At 43.5% G+C, this 11,381-nt stretch overlaps 1 long non-coding RNA gene across 1 annotated transcript; it reads left to right on the plus strand.

Moving 5' to 3' along the window:
- Positions 1-278: 278 nt before the first annotated feature.
- On the plus strand, positions 279-11,110 carry LOC115353284. The gene is made up of 3 exons (XR_003927522.1): positions 279-355; positions 7,205-7,214; positions 11,097-11,110. It is a non-coding gene; the product is annotated as an uncharacterized LOC115353284 (long non-coding RNA).
- Positions 11,111-11,381: the final 271 nt, after the last annotated feature.

Raw genomic sequence — 11,381 nt, forward strand, 5'->3', positions numbered from 1 at the left:
AAGCCCCATCCAACCTGGCCTTGAACACTGCCAGGGATGGGGCATCCACAGCCTCTCTGGGCAACCTGTGCCAGTGCCTCACCACCCTCACAGTGAAGAACTTCTTCCTTGCATCTAATCTAAATCTACCCTCTTTCAGTTTAAAGCCATTACCCCTTGTCCTATCACTACATGCCCTTGTAAAAAGTCCCTCTCTGGCTTTCTTGTAGGCCCCCTTTAAGTACTGAAAGGCCACTATAAGGTCTTCCTGGAGCCTTCTCTACTCCAGACGGACCAACCCCCAACTCTCTCAGCCTGTCTTCAGAGGAGAGGTGCTCCAGCACCCTGATCGTCTTCGTGGCCCTCGTCTGGACCTGTTTCAACAGGTCCATGTATTTCTTGTGTTGGGTGCCCCCGAGCTAAAGACAGTACTCTGCATGGGGTCTCAAGAGAGCAGAGTAGAGGGGGAGAATCATCTCCCTCAACCTGCTGGCCATGCTTCTTTTGATGCAGCCCAGGATACAGTTGGCTTTCTGAGCTGCAAGCGCACATTGCCTGGTCATGTTGAGCTTCCTGTCAACCAACACCCCAAGTCCTTCTCCTCAGGGCTGCTCTCAATCCACTCATCGCCCAGCCTGCATTTGTGCTTGGGATTGCCCCGACTCATGTGCAGGACCTTGCACTTGGCCTTGTTGAACTTTGTGAGGTTTGCACGGGCCTGCCCCTCAAGCCTGTCAAGGTCCCTCTGGATGGCATCCCTTCCCTCCAGCGTATCAACTGCACCACACAGCTTGGTGTCATTAACAAACTTGCTGAGTGTGCACTCAATCCCACCAATCACCTCCTTACTTTCCATGTGCCTTAGCATAGATTCCTGCAGGATCCACTCCTTGATCTCGGCGGGCACAGAGGTAAGACTGACTTGTAGTTCCCCAGATCTTCCTTTTTTCCCTTTTTAAAAATGGGGATTATATTTCCCCTTTTCCAGTCAGTGGGAACTTCCCCAAACTGCCAGGACTTCTCAAATGTAATGGATAGTGGCTTAGCCACTTCATCTGCCAGTTCCCTCAGGACCCAAGGATGCATCTCATCAGGTCCCATGGACTTGTGCACCTTCACGTTCCTTAGATGGTCTTGAACCTGATCTTCACCTACAGTGGGTGGTTCTTCATTCTCCCAGTCCCTGCCTTTGCCTTCTGGGACTTGGGCAGTGTGGCTGGAGCACTTGCTGGTGAAGAGTGAGGCAAAAAAGACGTTGAGTACCTCAGCCTTCTCCATGTCCCAGGTAACCAGGTCTCCTGTTTCCTTCCTGAGAGGGCCCACAATTTTGCTAGTCTTCCTTTTATCACCGATGTACCTAGAAAAGCTTTTCTTGTTGCCCTTGACATCCCTGGCCAGAGTTAATTCTATCAGGGCTTTAGCTTTCCTAACCTGATCCCTGGCTGCTCGGACAATTTCTCTGTATTCCTCCCAGGCTACCTGTCCTTGCTTCCACCCTCTGCAGGCTTCCTTTTTGTGTTTGAGTTTGTTCCAGACTGAAAACCTCAAGCTGAGCCTGTGGAGGGCAACCACTGCAGCACAAATGGAAAGAAAACTGAAACTCCAGGCACTACAATCTTCTGCTTATTAATAATAGCAGAAGCTCCTTGTTCATCCACACAGGCCTCCTGGTGTTTTTGCCTAACTTTCTCTTTGCTGGGGTGCTTTGCTCCTGAGCTTGTAGGAAGTGATCCTTGAATGTTAACCAGCTTTCTGGTTTCTTAACATATATAAAATAATATAAAAAATAATTATTTTAAATCTCATTCTAATGAGTAACCATATTACTGAAGTTCAAGAAAGTCACCTTTAGGGACTGAAACTCTTAAGTAAGTTCTTTGTTGATTTCCTCACTGATTGTTAAAGTATATCTTAATACGATGACATAGGGGGCAGTGGGTAATGAGTGGCTAGGTACTTTGATGTATGCACTCCCTTTCTTCACCATCAATGCAAAATAATTAGAAGTAGCTTGCCTTGAATTACTTTTCCCTTTTAAGTAAAAATTATTACAACTTTCTCCCCTAAATCAGCCCTGAAGATTTACACGGCCATGCTGAATTCAGAAAATGAAATAATTTCTGAAATGAAAGCTAAATGATATCTGAATACCAGCAACTATTACCTGATTACTCTGAACTTGTAAAGACAGAGATGGTCCCAAATGTAAGACACATATCTTCTCTTTCATATGGACAGATTTTTCATGGCGAAGGAAAATTTTTAGTGAAATAGATCAGGGAAAAAGTGTAGCCACAAGAAAGCAGATGAAAAGTAAGAAGACTTTATTAGGTTAGAGTTATACTGCAGAATGAGGCAGGGCTCAGAGGTGGCAGAGGAAGTGGCAGAGTTTGGTGGCTTAGGCAGTGTGCTCTTCAACTGTGAGCACCGCATCTAACACATTTCCATGGCCGTGTATAACAAATCAGTCAACACTAACCTTGCACAGTGCTCCCATGTGCAGTGGACGTAAGCCCTTAAGCAATCAGGATAGTAAAATCCCACAATGTTGGGCTCAAGTCCCTTCCTTAGCAGAGAAAAGAGATAAGCCAGTGGACATGGACATAGGCACTGATGAAAAATAAAAATGGGAAAACAGGGAAATAGCACTATGTAAAAGGTAAATTATGCATAAAACTAAGGAAATTAGAGGGGAAAAAAAATAGTGCTAGCAGTAAAGAGACTCTAGCAATGGCAAAGTCCCATTTTTAGGTGGAGATGGTGTAATGCAGATGTATGGAAGGTTATGAAATGATAAGTAATATTTCCATTCTAATCCAGGTTTCTGTTCTACTGCTAAAGGTAATGATATCTATTACTTGAACTCTTTAGAGCATTCAACTTGCTTTGGCATTCCTGTTAAAAACCAGTACTGTACCACAGAGCACAAACTGAATGGATTAAGCCCTTGGTAAGTGAGGTTACATCCATGCCATCTTTTCAGAGCCAACACAGTTAAAACTGCTGGAGACCATTCCACTCATTTATCCACTTCTGTGCAGCCACAGTGCCACTTGCAGGCAGCATGTGAGCCACATGTCCGGTGTCCACACTGCTTAACGGCAGTCTGAGAGGAAGGTGTCTATCCATTTCATCAATCTTGGCAGCAGACAATGTGGGGTCACTCCAGGAAGGACTAGCAATATGCCCAAGATTTATTTCATGACCACCTTTGATGTGGATCCAAGCAGGAAGGCATATTACAGTTCAGAATCAAAAAGAGGGCTGTCCCACTCTCTGTGTAAAGGTCTTAAATATAAGAGGTGGTAGGAAATGTAAATGGCATCTCAAACATGAATGGCTGGTATTATCAAGTGTAAGCCCATTGAGGTAGTTTAAGCCATTAAATTGCTTCATCCAATCTCTGAACTTACTGCAGATCAACATAGTCACCACAAACAAGAATGTGCAGACAGAATGACGGATCAGGACTGCTTAGTATCCTTAGTTCATCCAAGCTGTGTTTTAATGCAGCCAAAGGCAAAGTTATACATGTAAGTACAAGTACAAGGTGGTAACACCATAAAAGAACAGACAGAATGGAAGATTAACTCCTAAGAAGCAGTGGTTGTGAAAGTGTTTTACAGACTGCGTTGAACAAACAGATGTGGTGGTACAAAGAACTAGTGTCGCATCTGAATCTATAACCAGGGCAATAATTAGTAGACATAGTCAGACTGCTTTTTTCATTGTGTATTTGGGATAAATAAACCCAACACTGGAGTATTGCATCCTTTCAGGATTTGTTCTTAAAATCTGTAGATGATCGATAAAGAGCCCCAGAAATATCAGAGGGCTGAAGGAAATTCTTCTCTGGGACCAAATTAATGAGCTTAGTATGTTTAGTTTGTTAAAACAAAACCTGAAAAATTACTTGTTTCCAATCTATAAGAACATCACAGAGGAATACTGAACTTTAAAGTGTTAGAGAGAAAGTAATGAGAAGAATCAATGCCAGAAGATGGAAACGATCATTTGCAAGTAAGGAATTAGGCAGAACTTTTTCTATTGGAAGCAATTAACAAAAGTGAAAAACAAGCAAGGGAAGAAATGGGCTCTCTGTTCCCTGCTATCTTCATATTTGGACTAGATGGCAGTCTGGAAGGTTTCTTGTAGTTTAGCACAAGGCTTGTCCATGCATACCTGGGTGAAATCCAGTGGACTGTTATGCAGGGCTTAGTGAATCACTATTTTGCCTTATACCTTTACAGTTGTGTCTTCTCTTGCCTCCATCTCCAGCTTGCCTCTATAAACACTGAGTATAGGAAACCTGAGCACTTCAGACCCGTCATCGTTATTTATCTTGTCCACAGGCCCTCTCCTTGGGTGCAGGCTGCAGTGATCTATTCAAACTTTAGGACACGGCTAACAGACAAGCCCCCTCTTGTCTTATGTTGATCTGGCATATACCTTCCACATGTTATGAATGTACTGTGCAAGCATTGTTGCAGACCTAAAAGGAAGCAAATCTGTAGTAGATGCATGTTTATTTAGAATAGACTAGAACAGCCTATTTCAGTTGGAACGGACCTACAGTGATCATCTAGCCCAACTGCCTGACCAATTCAGGGCTGACCAAGTTAAAGCGTATTATTAAGGGCATTGTCCAAATGCTTCTTAAACACTGACAGGCTTGGGGCATCAAACACCTCTCTAGGAAGCCTGTTCCAGTGTTTGACGACCCTCTTGGCAAAGAAATGCTTCCTAATGTCCAGTCTAAACCTCCCCTGGTGCAGCTTTGAACCATTTCCATGAGTCCCATCACTGGATCCCAGGGAGAAGAGCTCAGCACCTCCCTCTCCACTTCCCCTCCTCAGGAAGCTGCAGAGAGCCATGAGGTCACCCCTCAGCGTCCTTCTCTCCAAACTAGACAAACCCAAAGTCCTCAGCTGCTCCTCATAGGACATTCCTTCCAGCCCTTTCACCAGCTTTGTTGACCTCCTCTGGACGCATCCAAGGACCTAACATCCTTCTTAAATTGTGGAGCCCAGAACTGCACACAGTACTCGAGGTGAGGCTGCACCAACGCTGAATACAGCGGGATAATCCCCTCTTCTGACCGTCTGGTTACGCTGTGTTTGATGCACCCCAGGATGCGGTTTGCCCTCTTGGCTGCCAGGGCACGCTGCTGACTCGTACTGAGCCTGCTGCCGACCAGCACCCCAGATCCCTTTCTGCAGGGCTGCTCTCCAGCCACTCCTCTCCCGATTCATGCTTGTGCCCAGCATTACTCCATCCTAGGTGCAGAATCCGGCATTTCGACTTGTTAAATTTCATGCCATTAATCATTGCCCAATGCTCCAATCTATCTAGATCCCTCTGCAAGGCCTCTTGTCCCTCAAGAGAGTCAACAGCACCTCCCAGTTTGGTATCATCAACAGACTTGTTAATGGTGCATTCAACTCCTTCATCCACATTGTTGGTAAATATATTGAACAGAACTGGCCCTAGAAGTGAATCCTGAGGAACACCGCTGGTGACCGGTTGCCATCCAGATGTTGTCCCATTCACTACAACACTTTGAGCTTTGCCCTTCAGCCAGTTCTTCAGCCAGCACACTGTGAACCTGCTCATCCCAAAGCTGGACAACTTGTCCAGAAGGATGCTGTGAGGGACAGTATCAAAAGCCTTACTAAAATCCAGAAAAACTATATCCGCGGCCTTCCTTTCATCCACTAGACTGGTGACCTTATCATAGAAGGATATCAAATTAGTTAACCAGGACTTTCCTTTTGTGAACCCATGTTGACTGTGCCTGATGATTGCATTATTCTTTAAATGTCTTTCAATAGTACACAGTATAATCTCCTCCATAATTTTTCCAGGAACTGAAGTTATACTAGCAGGTCCGTAGTTCCCTGGGTCTTCCCTCAGACCCTTTCTGTAGATTGGAATAACATTGGCTAGCTTCCAGTCAGCAGGGACCTCCCCAGACTCCCAAAACCTTTGGTAGATGATCGAAAGGGGTCCTGCCATAACATCCGCTAGCTTCTTCAGTACTCTGGGATGAATCTCATTGGGCTCTATGGACTTGTGAACATTCAGCAGATACAGCTGGTCCCTTACAATTTCAGTGTCCAGAAATGGAAAGTCACTCTTCCCATACTCATGGTCCTCCGACTCCGGGGACTGGGCAGCCCAAGGTCTATGAGAATTATTAAAAACTAAGGCAAAAACCACATTCAATGCCTCCACTTTTTCTTCATCCCTATTAGTCAGATGACCATCTTCAACAAGTATCTGTCCAATGTTTTCTTTTCCTCTTGCTATTAGTATACTTCAAAAAGCCCTTCTTGTTATCTGACACAACACTGGCCAGTTTCAACTCCAGTTGAGCTTTGGCCTTTTGTGTCTTCTCCCTGCATATATGAAACAGATTTGCAATCTTCCTGTGAAGCCTGGCTTCACTTCCAGAGATCATACAGTTTCTCTTTCCTCCTGAGCAGCATGAGGAGTTTCCTGGTCAGCCAAACTGGTCTTCTGCCCCACTTACTTGATTTACGACACAGTGGAATTGCCTGCACCTGTGCTTCTAAAAGGTGGTTCTTAAAGACTGACCGGCACTCATGGACTCCTAAGCCCTCAAAAGCAGGTTCCCAGGGTACTCTGCTAAATAGCTCCCTGAATAACTTAAAGTTTGGTCTCCTCAAGTCCAGGGTAGCAATTCTGCTGTCCTTTTTTCTTATTACACTGAAAATTGTAAACTCAACCAATTCATGATCACTGTGACCAAGACAGCCACCTACCATCACATCCCCCACGAGTCCTTCTCTGTTCACAAATAGCAAGTCTAGGAGGGCATCTTTCCTAGTTGGCTCACTGAGTACCTGTGACAAGAAGTTATCTCCTACAAACTTCAAGAATTTCCAAGACCTTCTTGTCACAGCAGTACAATATTCCCAGTTCATGTCTGGGAAGATGAAATCTCCCATAAGGACAAGGGCTTCCAGAAATTTCTCCTAATTGCCTATAGAATAGCTCATTGGTGCTTACATCCCGACTGGGCAATCGGTAATAGACACCCACTACATCTCCTTTGTTTTCCATCCCCCTAATCCTTACCCAGAGGGTCTCAACAACATCATCACTAACTACAATCAAACCTCTCCCTTACGTATAGTGCCACACCTCCTACCTCACCTGCCCTGTCTATCCCTCCTGAACAGCCTGTAGCCCTCCATCCCAGCACTCCAATCGTGGGACTGGAGAGGAGTCTCTCTCTTCTCCAATGGGAGGAGAATTTCCCCCATTTTTCTTCATCTTGTTAGCCCCAGAAGGAAGGTAGGGAGAAGGTTACACCAATATTCATATTTAAATGCTTATGCAAGCATAATACAAATTATGTGTACATACAGCCACATATTTTAAGTACACCTGTAACAGAAGGTCCAAATAAACTGCAATACATGCAGTTTTATTAACAGCCAAATTTCCCTTTAGCATGAGTTGGCTCAATTTGTACTCTGTGGTGATCATTATAGCAATTTCTTGCCCACTGCTGGTATTTTAACAGAGTAGGCCAAAACCACTACCAATTACATCCTGTGCAACCCCTTTGACTTCAATAAGATTGCATGGACTATAAATTAGCAGAAAAATTGGTCCAACCTTTGTAGTCTTCTTTTGGGAGCATATAACACATGCACTGGTACAAGAAAAAAAGCATTTATTTGATAGAAGAACAACCACCTGGACTCCTTAATAGCAATAAGAATACAATAAACTGCTTGAAAAATCAGTGTCCTTGGATTTTCTTGCACAATTGAAAGTGCCATTTTAAGTGGCATGATTCATAACTACTCAAATTCTGTAGTTTTACAAAGAGCATTTACACATTAACTTGGAATGCAGGGTGTTAAAAATGAGTAAGTAGTGCTTAGGGTTATTTTTATTAGAATAGATCACATTAATTAGTCCTCGTATGGAGGGGAGGAGAAGTTTCTCTTGAATGCTCTACTCTGCAGTGCATTATTAATTTTCTCATTCATTCCTTTTTAGCTCATTAGCTTTTAAATGTTATAGTTTAATGCTGAGGTGAAGCTGGAAGTATATGTTCACTCTGCCATCCATTTCAAGCCATCTCACAATCATTGTCACGATGATAAATTGATATTGTGGTGGTACCCAGTCTAAGGTAGGGGTGCTATCACCACAGCTTGTGGTGATGACAAAAAAGAACTCTTTAAGAGAGATTTCTTTCTGTACCATTTTAGGACATTTTAGGGTTAAAGTGAATTAAAGAATGAATTAAAATTCAAGTAACTTTCACTTTCTAAATGGAAGCAGAGGATTGGGGGAGAATAGAAGTACACAGTGGTGAGATTATGGCATATGATGACTGGTACCTGGAAAGAGAACTAAAGACTGGGAGATTTTTCCTCCAGGTAAAGTGTTGCACTGAATAACCTATAACTTAACACTGTCTTTGCACTCTGACTCATCGCCAAAAAACAGCTAAACCATTTTTGGGAAAAAGTCAGCAAAAAATATGTAGTAACAGTCTCATAAAATTTAATCAGCCTCATTGAAAATGTAATGTGGATGCACAAAGGAAAAAACAATAAGCTTACATACTCCAGCAGTCTCGCTTTGTCAGATGAAGGAGCCTGACTTTTCCTTCCTTTCCTCTGATAGCTAGTTATAGCACCAGAGCTTGATTCACCAGGACCTTGAACCTCGTGCAGTGCTTTAGTCAACAAAAATGCCTTAAAATGCAACCAACCTGTGATATGGGGGAGTTTTAAATTCAGTTGTTACCAGAATGCATAAATAAAGGAAGAGCCAGGATGTGAACATCTTCATTGTCCAAATACTGATATTTTATATGGAAGTTTCACACCATAGTGCCATATTGCCTATGGAAAATACACGTTAGCAGATAGGACCTGCACTAAGCAACTGCATCTACTCTTTGTAGGCAGCAAGCTCAAGAAGGAATATTACTAGAATACTAATGCAAGTATTGTGGACTGGCATGCACAACACCAGGTATCCCTTCAGGATCTTTGAGCTGTTACCTTTGATTGAGGAATTACTAGGCTCACACTTCTGGAAGAGATGTCCCATATGAGATCATACAACATTTTATGGCCTGAGGCTGTAAACAATTCTTTTTACACTGTTCTTTTGATATACACCATGCAATGAATGTCATAGAACTCTAGTCAACTGACCTACAATTTCTTAAGTATACTTTCTCAACCTACCTGTAATTCTCCCTTTGTCAAAGAAGACTCTGTTAGGTACACTGCAGAAAGTGGCTCCCTTCACCACTGTGCTAAGGATTAAAAGTACCAGGAGCTGGTGTTTTTAGGAGACAGCTGAAACCTGTGAGTTGTCTGAGAGCACTGTGACCCTGCTTTTATGTGTTAGACTGTACTGCCAAAAGGATTAGATAGGATGGCACAGAAATATTGTCAGGGAGGTAAGGTTTCTCCCACACTGTGAAAAACATATGACTCACTTCATGCTAATCACACAGTATTTTTATAGCAGTACGTGATAGCAATTTCTTCAGCTCTTGTCAGTAATTTACCTTCCTAATAAGGTGGAGCTGCTGAAAGGGAACTGAGAATCAGTAGATGTTGAAAGTCAGTGAAATCTTAAATGTGAACCTAATGATGAATCTCTTCAGCTTTACAGTTTCTCCTGTGCTTCCCCCTGCACCTTCAAATCCCTTTTAAATACCTCCAATTATTTTAATCCCTCCCTAATAAAGGTCTCTGAGGGGCTTCACCACTTCTACCTTGCTCAAAAAGCACAAGGAGACCAAAAATGGAAAGTATGGCTCTGCCCCTGATAATATGTGGTGAGAGAAGTCCTGGATAGACATCATTGTGGTGAGTGTCCTGTGAGCACAGCAACCCTTTCCCCATCAAGCCACAAACTTTACATGCACCACATTGTACTGCTCGGGGAGAGAGGTGATTTCAGTCTTGCTGAAGTCTGTGTGCAAAGTCACAAAAAGTTTCTGGTTTTGGAAAAATTGTGGGGAAAATGTCTGCTGTTTTTCTGGTCTTTACCTTTCACTCCTCTTCATGTCTTCACAGCAGCATTGACACCAGCAAGAGCCCTCTTTTCCATCCCCTGTTTTTTTGCATAAAAATAAATAAGCATATAAAATAGCTTGTCTCCTGCTTTCCTGATCCCAATCATCATGTCTGAAGTCAACTCTACGTGCCATATTGCACAAGTTGCCACAAAATCTGTGCTCTATCCCTTTCCCCCCAAATATCTGAAAGCTTCATAACTGCTCCTTTGGAGAGCTGATGATTTGGCTCCTGAGTCTGACTGTACCTGTGGTTTATCTGCTAGAAGCACAGTGGTCTGGGGTGCTGCAGCATCTCAGTTCAGATCAATTGAGATCGTCGTTAAACCATGACAATCCCTATTGATGGAAACAAACCTGTAAGTCTTGATGTGGGTCTGTTGCTAGAGACTTTCTTTATAGTTTTATAAGTTGTACCTATTCATCGTGATCCTCTCTCTTCATCTACAGCTGCTTCAGCCTCATGGATCAATCTTGAACAGAGCTATGTTTCCACCAAACATGACAGCTGATTGCTGCCAAAAAGGAGGAGTTGTTCCACTTCCCCCTCCTGGCCATTTTTGCTGCTTCTCTTCTGCCAGCCATTTCTGGTGCTGCTAAAACTTTTAATCACCGAGTAAAAATGGTGAATATTCTTTTGCTATCTTAGCAAGCGAGGTGGATCACAGTATGCTCCAGTGAGCACACAGCCATTGTGCTCACTCACAAGAGTGCCTGGTTTGGAGCAGAGGAGGAAAAAGCAAGTCTTGCCTTATTTGATGGATGTGATTGAATCAGCTCACCTGCTCTTGGTTGTCTGCTGAACATCTTGCAAGTGTTTTATGGCTTATCAGCAGGGGCACCTTATTACATGCCTTTGAGTCCACTACCTGGAGATAAATGGTAGTCAGTCACAAATCATCTCTGGACACATCCTCACTAGGAACTGGAATGCAATGCAGTGATACAGAAATAGTAAAAACCTGAGGCAGTAAAGCTACATGATGTGGTACAAGGTGGCATGGAGTTGCTAGTCTGTGCCTGGTAACAGCATGGCCTTGCTTCCCCCATGCTGTGTGCAAGCCAGGGTACCTTGCTGCCTTAGAGTGACAGCACATCTGTTTGGAAAGCAACTGGCCCCAAAGAACACAGCTGCAGAGGGAACAAGCTCCCACAAATACATGAGGTCTGAACAAATCCTCCATGCTGAGAAAGCTGAGGACAGTAGTCTTGCTCCCACCACAAGTACGGCCTCTAGGAGCCTGGCAATGTGCTAGGATACTGACTTACCAGCTGAAGTTCAGAAATGGGTCAGAATGGTGCCTCCCAGCTCAGT

Source organism: Aquila chrysaetos, chromosome 19 (genome assembly GCF_900496995.4).
Source record: "Aquila chrysaetos chrysaetos chromosome 19, bAquChr1.4, whole genome shotgun sequence".
In the NCBI taxonomy this organism is placed as follows: domain Eukaryota; kingdom Metazoa; phylum Chordata; class Aves; order Accipitriformes; family Accipitridae; genus Aquila; species Aquila chrysaetos.